Source organism: Adiantum capillus-veneris, chromosome 5, assembly GCF_014529385.1.
Source record: "Adiantum capillus-veneris isolate H3 chromosome 5, ASM1452938v2, whole genome shotgun sequence".
Taxonomy (NCBI): domain Eukaryota; kingdom Viridiplantae; phylum Streptophyta; class Polypodiopsida; order Polypodiales; family Pteridaceae; genus Adiantum; species Adiantum capillus-veneris.
The window spans coordinates 159,646,439-159,657,524 of NC_140935.1; positions in this window are offsets into that span (position 1 = coordinate 159,646,439).

Here is an 11,086-nt window from a genome sequence, read left to right on the forward strand (position 1 = left end):
GAAACAGTGTTGCACACTCTTCAGGGCAATCATTCCACTTGAAGTCTTGGTTGTAGCCTTGAGCAAGTTTTTCAATTGTGATGACTTCTTGCCATCTTGTTTGGGAAACCTCATCAGCAGTGAATGTCAAGAACAGATGTGGTAGCCCCCATGTGTCTACCATTGTTATGAGGTCTCTCAAGTTTCGTCAATGCCATGGTGGAGTACCTGGCATTGTGGCTGGGAGATTGTATCGAATAATATGCTTTATTGCATCATGTGTAGATGCCGCGTTGTGTGCTCGTTTGTAGTTATCAATATCCCTTTGCAGAAATGTACTATTTGTGGAGTTTGCAATCATGATAGCTTGTTTCAATTGGTACATCATGAGCAAATATGGCTTGTACAATGTGTATACAGAGAAGGAAGTTCTGATTCTCATTCTAATGTATTCACTAAAGTCAAATTCTCCTTGGTAGTTTCCTTTTCCTGTGGGAAAGAGGAAAGGGAAAATCCTTGATTCTAATGTAATATCCTGTACTTCAGATTCATGAGACGGGAGTCCATTGTGTTGAAAAATGACTGTCCGCTCGCTTAGAGAAGTGGTATCGCGTATTTGTATGGAACCAAACTCGTGTTTGTCTTTAGCAGTAAATGCAGTTCTCTTTGTTGTGCTGAACAAATTTTGCAATATGCTAATTTCACATTGTGCTTCTGCTTGTTGCATAAGTTCAAATGGATTTTTCTGTGAGTAGTCTCTTATGATATTCTGTATAGCTGATCCTGATAGAATACAGATAGATGTCCTTTTGTTTGGCTGCTCAGCGATGCATTGGTACTTCTTGAGAATTGGATTATTCTTTATGTTGTATGCTAACACTGCTGCTAGTGGCGTGTTTGCAAGTAACGAAGGTGGCCGAGACATGTTTTGCTTTGTCGACCAACAGATTAGTGGATTGTCGAGTAGCAACCTTCTGTCAAGCAGGCCTCTTGCAACCGCAGTTGCTGTTTTTGTGACGCTGATTGTGACATCGATGATGCTAAGGAGTTGCACAATTAGTTGATTTGTGTTTAGGATGGCTTGTATGTAGTCGGGTTGCAAGATGACAACGCTGCTTGCTCTTGAGCTTTTCAGGCAAGCAGAGCAGCAAGTTCAATTCACTTTGACATTATGCATTGCAGTTGTTTGCAGCAAGGTTGCGTTTGCTAGCTTCGTGCGTGTGGTATTAAGACCATCGTTCTGGGTATCTTTTTTTGATAAACTGCAAATGCCACATCTTCCGCAGATGGAAATGTTGTGAGTTGTGATGTTGCATTCCTCTTGCCAAGCCTCATAAATATGTTTCACACTAAACTATGAAGAAGCAACAGGACAGAGTAGGACTTTTTGTCTATTCATAGTTTGAAAAGTGGCGTATTCCCGACGTCTTTTGCGGGTAGCATGTAGCGTAGTAGCAATTGCCATTGAGAAGGCCTACACTTAAATGCAACTGTGAACACAACAGATATAAATTAGCCCGATTCAAATTAGAAGGGACTATTATAATGAAATTGGACGACCAAAAAAAAGTAGAAGGGATGAATATAATAGAAGTAGGCAACAAATCAATGTTCAAAAAACTATTGCAAACCACAATGGAACTTTTAGCTAATACTAAAGAAGGGCATGCTAATGTTGGAGACAAGTTGGAAGAAAAGAATAGAATCTCTATCTCTATCTCTATAATGAATAAAAAGAGCTTCGTAGTTGTGATAAATTTTGTAGGCTTAGTGAAAAACAGAAATGCACATTTCAGAGATGGGACGCAAGCAATGTTCCGGGTGCATATGCAAATCTTCCAGATCTTTATCTAAATCAGCGAGCGTCTTTCTTTCAGACGGATTCTCCAGAAGGTAGGCATTGTTGATTATATTCTGTATGGCTTCAAGCTCGATAGCAGTGCTTGTTTGCATCAAGTCAAGTTTGTAATACACACAGAATTCGTTGCAAAAAATACCGAGCTGATTGATGACCCATGCAAGTGCATATACATCGGTTGATTTGCTCCAAGGGCATGTAGATCTAGTATTCAATAGTTCAGCTGCTCGCCAAGGCCTTTTGGCATGCTCTTTTGGCTTACAAATATTTGTTGGTCTTCTCTCGTACGGTGGTCGAAGGGCAAGAAGCCAATCTATAATGCCTACTCTTGGTATTCCCTCTCTAGTGAAGTCTAGCATAATGTTCCAAGGGTGAAGGTTATTGTGAATAACTCCATTGTCACGTACAAATGCCAAAGCTTTTATTAGTGCATGAATCAAAGACGAAGCATGATTGATGATAAGCCTGCATTGCTGCAACTCCAGTTCAGTTGGTTTTTTGTGTTTTTGATCACCCATGGCAAGTACAATTTCACTGATGCTTCCTGAAGGTGTAGGCACACACTCCATCAAATCGCCAAGGGAAGATCCATTGAAATAAGTAAATATAAGTATCCATGGTGATTGAATTGTATGTGCAAGAGCACGCACAATACCTCGGTGATTGAGGTCGACACTGCTCTCGATTGCGAATGATTTGAATTGTTGTTTTGCTTGACCTTTGAATTCCTTACAGCAGTACACATTGTTGGATGGAAGGAAAGAAATCCCTTCGATCTTGCATTCATAAGTGTCTCCATATGACCCAGATCCTAGTTTCCTTCCTCATTTTATAGCCTCAAATGGAATGCCCAAGGTGACAGAGGAAAATGAGTTGAATAAAGTTTTCTGAATGTGCAAACTAGACATTGATCCTCTGGTATCTCGAAGGGTATCCTTCCGCAATTTCTTACTGAAGGTGTTTTGTGTGTCAATATTCCTTGCGCGAGTGGATTTTTCCTTTTCAAGATTCTAGCAGTTATACCAATGTTGTAATTTCTCCATTTGTATGTCCTCTGGTAAGTCAGCTCGCAGGTCGATAGCACATTTTGGCATGTCTCCAACAATACTTAAGAGAAGGTGCTACACGTCACTAATATCTGCACCCTCAAACTTCAAGGCTGTTGAGTGGACTACTTCAGAGAGCAAGGCTTGCAAGCGCCGCTCATCTCGCAAGGTTGTTGTTATCTCGTCCAATGTGAGGGCATCCACTACACGCACTAATTGTGTGCGTAATCTCAATTGCACTGCTTGTTCGGGAAGCATTTTACGTACAACGATTGAAATGACATTATGATGTATTGGCGAGAGCATTTATCACTTCACAGCTCAAAAGGGGAGCTAGATTTCTTGCAGCAATGACAAGTATTGTATTGACAAGGAGGAGGGAATAGAAATCAATAAATTAGTGTATATAAATAAATTTTGTAAATGACATCAAATAGTTGATAAAGCAGTGCCATATGTTTGGTCAAGATCCATGCTCGTAACCTAGGACGGGCCCTCCACGTACAGACTAATAGGAAGTACAATTGGTTCACATTGGATAGCGTGCTAAGGGTAACAACTAATGGGACTTCTGCTCCTCCAATGGGAACTAACATAAAGTGGCTCTGTTAGGCACAACGACATGGGGGGGTCAAAACCCGGGGCAGTCACTTATCAAAAGACCCCTATATCACGTGCGTTTAAAAGGTAATTAATAATACCCCAATATACATACTATACTTACACTGTGAGCCTATTTAAAAAACCCCCACCCCCCTCTGTATGTATACATTTTTATACATTTTGGTATTTTAATAATCCTCTCCGGTTAACTCACGTGATATCATACACATTCTAAAAAGTGACCGCCCCGAGGGTCAAAATGATAGCCAATGTTGTAGTACGGGATCCGATCTTTGCAGTCGACAAGCTAAACAATGGAATTCTATAGCTAAATGCAACTTTACAGTTTAAAATGGGGGTGTGTACAAAGGAGGCAATCACCACAGTGTGTCTGGATGGGAGACAATGACATTTGCAATCGACAGGACGATTGGTGTCGAAGTAATAATCATGCTTTTTGTGTGTGATAACTTTTACAGTTCAAGACAAGGACGTACACAAATGAGAGATGAAGACATTCGCAATCGATAAGACAATTGATGTTGAAGTGATCAGGCTTTTGGAGTGCCATATAGGTCTCTATATTTACGCCACAACAGAAGTAAACTCAATTTTACAGTTGAAGCCGGGTGCGTGCACAAATGAGATGATGACTATAGTGTGTGAATGGGAGAGCACGACATTTGCAATCGAGAGGACGATTGATGTCGAAGTGATCAGGCTTTTGAAGAGTCATACAGTCGTTCACATCTACCCAAAAACAGAAGTAAAATTCAGTTTTCTTCTTAATACCCTAAATTGATATGTCCATTAAAAAAATTTCAGTTTTTTTCTTAATACCCTAAATTGATATGTACAAAAAAACGACCTCTAAATGTCGAACAATAAATTAATAATACTAAACAATATACTAGCAATCAATTGATCCCTGCATTTTCAACAACAACATCATAGTACTGCATAATGCATGAGCAACCTTGGTCACTAAATCACCAATTAATGATAGAGTGTCAAGGAAATATGGTTTCTTAATAAAAAAAAGGCAATGCAGAAGTTTTGCGTTAATTGACAACATGGAATTATTTTTTGCAGTAAACTGTACAATATAGCAACATGCACGTGGACGTACGCAAATGAGAGATGACGATATTTACAATCAACAAGACAATTGGTGTCGACGTGATCAGGCTTTTGGAGTGTCATATAGGTCTCTATATTTACGTCGCAGTAGAGGTAAAATTCAATTTCACAGTTTAAGACGGGGGCGTGCACAAATGAGATGATGACTATTGTGTGTGAATGGGAGAGCAGGACATTTGCAATCGAGAGGACGATTGATGTCGAAGTGATCAGGTTTTTGGACAGTCATACAGTCCTTCACATCTACACAACAACAGAAGTAAAATTCAGTTTTGTTCTTAATATCCTGAATTGATATGTACCCTAAACTCAATTTTCTTCTTAATACCCTAATGACAGAGTGCCAAGGAAATATGGTTTCTCAATAAAAAAGGCAATGCAGAAGTTTTGCGTTAATTGACAGCATGGAATTATTTGTTGCATTAATAAACCATACAATATAGCAACATGCACGTGCAATTTTTTGTGCAAACATCGTGCACAGAATGCTGGTGTGTTGTGGAAAAAAAAAACCCATACATAAGTATGGTGTGGAGTTGGCACAATTCTCCACATTTTTTATAATACCATAAGGAATGTGCCTTTCCCCCGCCACTTTTATCCCCTCCAGTGTTGAAGCGGGACTTATGCTTTTCCTCTAGTGTTAGAGGGGCTAGTTTTTGTAGTAATTTTTTTTAAATTTATAAATGACGATAGTTTGTTAGCTTCGCTATCTTATATTTGATTCAAGAAACAAGCATGCATGCAATATTTTTTAAGAAAGGACTAGCATGGCCACTTCAAAAAAGTAATTTGGTGTTGCTCAATAGTATAATAAAAAATAGTATAATCGAAACGCCTTCCACTAACAATATCAGCATGAATTACTTCAAAAAAAACTAATTGGCAACAGTATAATCGAAAAGCCTTAGACTAACAATATCATCGTGAATTACTCAAGGTGCACGCACTCTCTCTCTCTCTCTCTCTCTCTCTCTCTCTCTCTCTCTCTCTCTCTCTCTCTCTCTCTCTCTCTCCGACTCTCTCTCTCGGACTTGGAGTCAGCCAGAACATCGAAAAGCCTTCGAATAACAATATCTTCATGAATTGCTTCAAAAAGTAATTGGCTGTTGCTCAACAGTATAATCGAAAAGCCTTCAAGTAACAATAGCTTCGTGAATTACTTCAAAAAAGTAATTGGCTGCTGCTCAACAGTATAATCGAAAAGCTTTAGACTAAGAATATCATCGTGATTTTTTTTTTTTGTCTCCCTCTCTCTCTCTCTCTCTCTCTCTCTCTCTCTCTCTCTCTCTCTCTCTCTCTCTCTCTCTCTCTCTCTCTCTCTCTCTCTCTCTCTCTCTGTGTGGCATATGCCAGCTCTTCTTCAGCCTTAGACTAACAATATCAGCGTAAAGTTTCTTGTGTCGGCACAGGATTTGTTTTTAGTAGTCCCCCCCCCTCTCTCTCTCTCTCTCTCTCTCTCTCTCTCTCTCTCTCTCTCTCTCTCTCTCTCTCTCTCTCTCTCTCTCTCTCTCTCTCTCTCTCTCTCTCTCTCTCTCTCTCTCTCTCTCTCTCTCTCTCTCTCTCTCTCTCTCTCTCTCTCTCTCTCTCTCTCTCTCTCTCTCAAAGCGCACCACAGTTGGTATACATATCGACCAAGGCAAGCGCACCATAGTTCGTATTCATATCGACCAAGGCAATTCCAATCACCCCTGCTCTTCGCCAGTTGCACGCGTAGGTGATTGCGTCCTAGATTGCAGTCCCCCCCCCCCCCCCTCTCTCTCTCTCTCTCTCTCTCTCTCTCTCTCTCTCTCTTCCCTACGACGTTAAAGCTCTCTTCTTCTTCTTCTTCTCCGGCCTGGGCAGTAGTCCCCCCCCCCCCCCCCCCCCCCCCACTCTCTCTCTCTCTCTCTCTCTCTCTCTCTCTCTCTCTCTCTCTCTCTCTCTCTCTCTCTCTCTCTCTCTCTCTCTCTCTCTCTCTCTCTCTCTCTCTCTCTCTCCCCCCCCTACGACGTTAAAGCTCTCTTCTTCTTCTTCTTCTTCTTCTGCAGCCTGGGTGGCAGTCCCTCTTCCTCTCGCTATCTCTCTCTCTCTCTCTCTCTCTCTCTCTCTCTCTCTCTCTCTCTCTCTCTCTCTCTCTCTCTCTCTCTCTCTCTCTCTCTCTCTCTCTCTCTCTCTCTCTCTCTCTCTCTCTCTCTCTCTCTCTCTCTCCGGCATGGAGTCAGCAATCCTCTCTCTTTCTCCCCCCCCCCCCCCCGGGAAACAAGAAAAACGCAGACACGTAGCAGCCTCCTCTCTTGCTTTGGGGTGTGAGTCGCTCATGCAACAATCGCTCTCTCTCTCTCTCTCTCTCTCTCCTCTCTCTCTCTCTCTCTCTCTCTCTCTCTCTCTCTCTCTCTCTCTCTCTCTCTCTCTCTCTCTCTCTCTCTCTCTCTCTCTCTCTCTCTCTCTCTCTCTCTCTCTCTCTCTCTCCTCTCTCTCTCTCTCTCTCTCTCTCTCCCCTCGGCAGTAGCATGGAAAAAAAAAACGAGTAGCATGGAAAGAATTACCTATTCTCTTCTGCTTTGCATCCTCAATTTCTCTCTCTCTCTCTCTCTCTCTCTCTCTCTCTCTCTCTCTCTCTCTCTCTCTCTCTCTCTCTCTCTCTCTCTCTCTCTCTCTCTCTCTCTCTCTTTCTGTGTGTGCACGTGCTGCTTAGTTTACTGCACGATAAGAAGGACGCGAGGCTGCTATATAAGATGGTGACTGCTTTTCTAAGGTGGTGGCTACGTCTGCTTTTCGGCATATTTTTAGCAAAGCAGCGCGCCGCACGCATGCCCTTTTTTTATTTACCACCAGCGTCATCTTCACCATCGTCATCTCCTCCAATGAGGTATTGCCAAGTGGCCTACTTCTCCTTGTAGGATTGTCAAAACCCATATTACATAATCAAGGTAAATCAGAGAAATGTCAAGAGTGTGCTGCCTAATTACAAATTACAAATTAGAGATGATCAATCCACTGCAATTAATTGATCGTCATCATCAACATTGCTTATCGTGAATTCTCTCTCTCTCTCTCTCTCTCTCTCTCTCTCTCTCTCTCTCTCTCTCTCTCTCTCTCTCTCTCTCTCTCTCTCTCTCTCTCTCTCTCTCTCTCTCTCTCTCTCTCTCTCTCTCTCTCTCTCTCTCTCTCTCTCTCTCTCTCTCTCTCTCTCTCTCTCTGTGTGTGTGTGTGTGGCTTCGAGTCAGCCAAGTAGGATATCAACGTTATTTTTTTAAACTAACAATATCATCGTTTTTTTTAAAAACCTGCGCTGCGAGAAGCTTGCCCCTCAAACTAACAATATCATCGTTATTGTTTACTACCTACCTGCATCTTCTCTCTCTCTCTCTCTCTCTCTCTCTCTCTCTCTCTCTCTCTCTCTCTCTCTCTCTCTCTCTCTCTCTCTCTCTCTCTCTCTCTCTCTCTCTCTCTCTCTCTCTCTCTCTCTCTCTCTCTCTCTCTCTCTCTCTCTCTCTCTCTCTCTCTCTCTCTCTCTCTCTCTCTCCGGCATGGAGTCAGCAATCCTCTCTCTTTCTCCCCCCCCCCCCCCCCCGGGCAGCAAGAAAAACGCAGACACGTAACATCCTCCTCTCTTGCTTTGGGGTGCGAGTCGCTCATGCAACACTCTCTCTCTCTCTCTCTCTCTCTCTCTCTCTCTCTCTCTCTCTCTCTCTCTCTCTCTCTCTCTCTCTCTCTCTCTCTCTCTCTCTCTCTCTCTCTCTCTCTCTCTCTCTCTCTCTCTCTCTCTCTCTCTCTCTCTCTCTCTCTCTCTCTCCCCGGCAGTAGCATGGGAAAAAAAAACGAGTAGCATGGAAAGAATTACCTGTTCTCTTTTGCTTTGCGTCGTCAATTGCTCTCTCTCTCTCTCTCTCTTTGTGTGTGTGCGCGTGCTGCTTAGTTTACTGCACGGTAAGAAGGACGTGAGGCTGCTATATAAGATGGTGGCTACGCCTGCTTTTTGGCATATTTTTAGCAAACCAGCTAGCAAAGCAGTGCGCCGCACGCATGCCCTTTTTTTATTTACCACCAACGTCATCTTCACCAGCGTCATATCCTCCAATGAGGTATTGCCAAGTGGCCTACTTCTCCTTGCAGGATTTTCAAAACCCATATTACATAATCAAGGTAAAAACGTTGGAAAAGACTCTGTTTTCCTACATCAGAAAATTTCTAAATCTTCTTGTGCTCTCCCCGTTCGTTATATTCTATTACAATCTTAGCATAGTAAGCTTCTAATCTAACTATTATAATGGAGAGAGGATCTTAGCATAGTAAGCTTCTACTCTTAACTATTATAATGGAGAGAGTGTTTCCTAGAAAGCGCCACGTGGGTGCCATAGGTAAAACCACAAAACATTAATTTTAAAATTAAAAAACGATCATGATGGCGATGGCAACCATCGTGACTACATGACAAAAAAATTGTGAAGAGGTAAAACCACCTACATTAATATTGTAATTGAAAAACGATTGTGATGGCAATGGCAACCGTCATGACTATGTGACAAGAAATTTGTGCAGAGAGATCGAGGAGTAGGCTACATCAAGTTAGGGGCTCTCTCTTTCTTCTCTGTCCTAGTTTACATAATTCTGATGTTTGCCTTCCTTCCTTACGTGCTCCTCAGTTAACAACATTAATGGTTGATGATGGAGATAATTTTTTCAAGCGAGAGCCTCAAACTTCTACATATTTGTCATCAAACTCCACAGGTACATTCCTCCTTGCATCTATCTCAGTATCTGACCGCTCATCTTTAGGTTCAAGTATCCCATGACTAAGAGCACCGACTTCAAGCTCGATATCCTCATCCGCAATCTGTGCACACTACTCATGTGTCTCTTTATTCTCAACCTTTAATTCTTCACATTCTTGTTTGCTCCATGAAGCATCTTGGACAACAAAGAGCGAGCGCGGTCTAGTCAAATCATCTGAATCTTCTTCATTCCATAGTGGATATGTGATAAACACAATATGTTTTCAATGCTAAATTATCTGCATCTTCTTCATTCCATAGTGGATCTGTGATAAGTATCTCGATCATCCGTCCACACCCGCCTAGAGTTCATTGAATTAATCCACTCCTATCTTTGTGCACAGTTGCATTGGGACCACTAGTAATAACCTTAAATGACTTCACGTCAAAAATAAATATATCAAAATTTCTAAAGATAATTCTCAAGATGTCTTGGATGTAGCCAAAGTATTCAACCTGGTCAGTCTGTGTGTTGTCATCCCTGGCACTACTTTGACTTTCTTAAACAAAGCTTGCCCCGACACCATTGTCAAAGGTGGCCCTTTGTTCATCTATCTGTTGCACTCTAAATTGTCTTCCATGTGACCACAATGCTCCATATTTGTGATACTGCAAGCGCATAAAACGATATCAATCTTACTGTGAAAATATTATCATGTGGTTAAAAATGAGAAGTATCCAAAATATATACAAGTCAACGCATCCCCTCTCGACATCTCCTCTTGTTCTTCAGTAGTAGTCAACTCGGTTTTGCTTTGCCTCCAAAATGTTGCATCTAGTCAGCATCCAATAGAAAAGTCTAGCATTTCTTGAAGATGATTTTGAAAAGCAAGGTTTCTAGTGGCACATTGCGCTTGAATTGCAACAACCGATCAATCAAATGTTGTTTCTTTTTCACTTCATATTTCTCGATCCACTTTTGCATGACTTATGAGTGAGAAGACAAAATCTTATAACCTTTTCATGCATTTTGATATACATCTTTCTCATCATATGTCTTGTCCCTACGGCTCCTCCCTAGTTACCTTGGCATTTGTCTCAGCACTCCACATTCAAGGCATCTCTGGGTCAATTGAACCCAAAAACTCATTGATAAAAACCAGAGACTTGTGCAAGCCATCCTTCGCCTGTGCTACCCTCAGGGCAGGCCCTTTGATGAATGAACCATTTTAAAGTTATCTTTGGTGGCTCTATCAAGTCAACCAAAATCTCTAGAGAAACTATGTTCTCCAAACACCGAACTGATTTCTTCAGCTTACTAACCTGAAAGATAGGGTGAGAACTCTTGGTAACTTAAGCTTATATGCTACATCCCCAATCTTTTTTATAAATTTTTAGGGACCACTGTATTTAGGAGAAATTTTGTCACACTTTCTTGTTTTCATTGTTTTTGACTTTGTAGAAACCTATAGGAATACAAAGTCACCTTCTACAAAGGCAACTTTTCCTTGTCCTTTATTATTATGCATCTTAGCACAATCCATTGCCTAGAAATTCTTTCCTTTTCTATATTCAGCATATCATTCATATCTGCAAAGAAATCCTTGACAGACTGCATCTTCTCCTTCTCTAGGCCTACAACCATAGGAGATCTTGGCTGGAAACCATACACCAACATGAATGGTATAAACCCAATTGCTACATGTTTAGAATTGTTGTAAAAAAATTCCAAAATAGGTAAGTATTCTTCCCAATTAGACTGC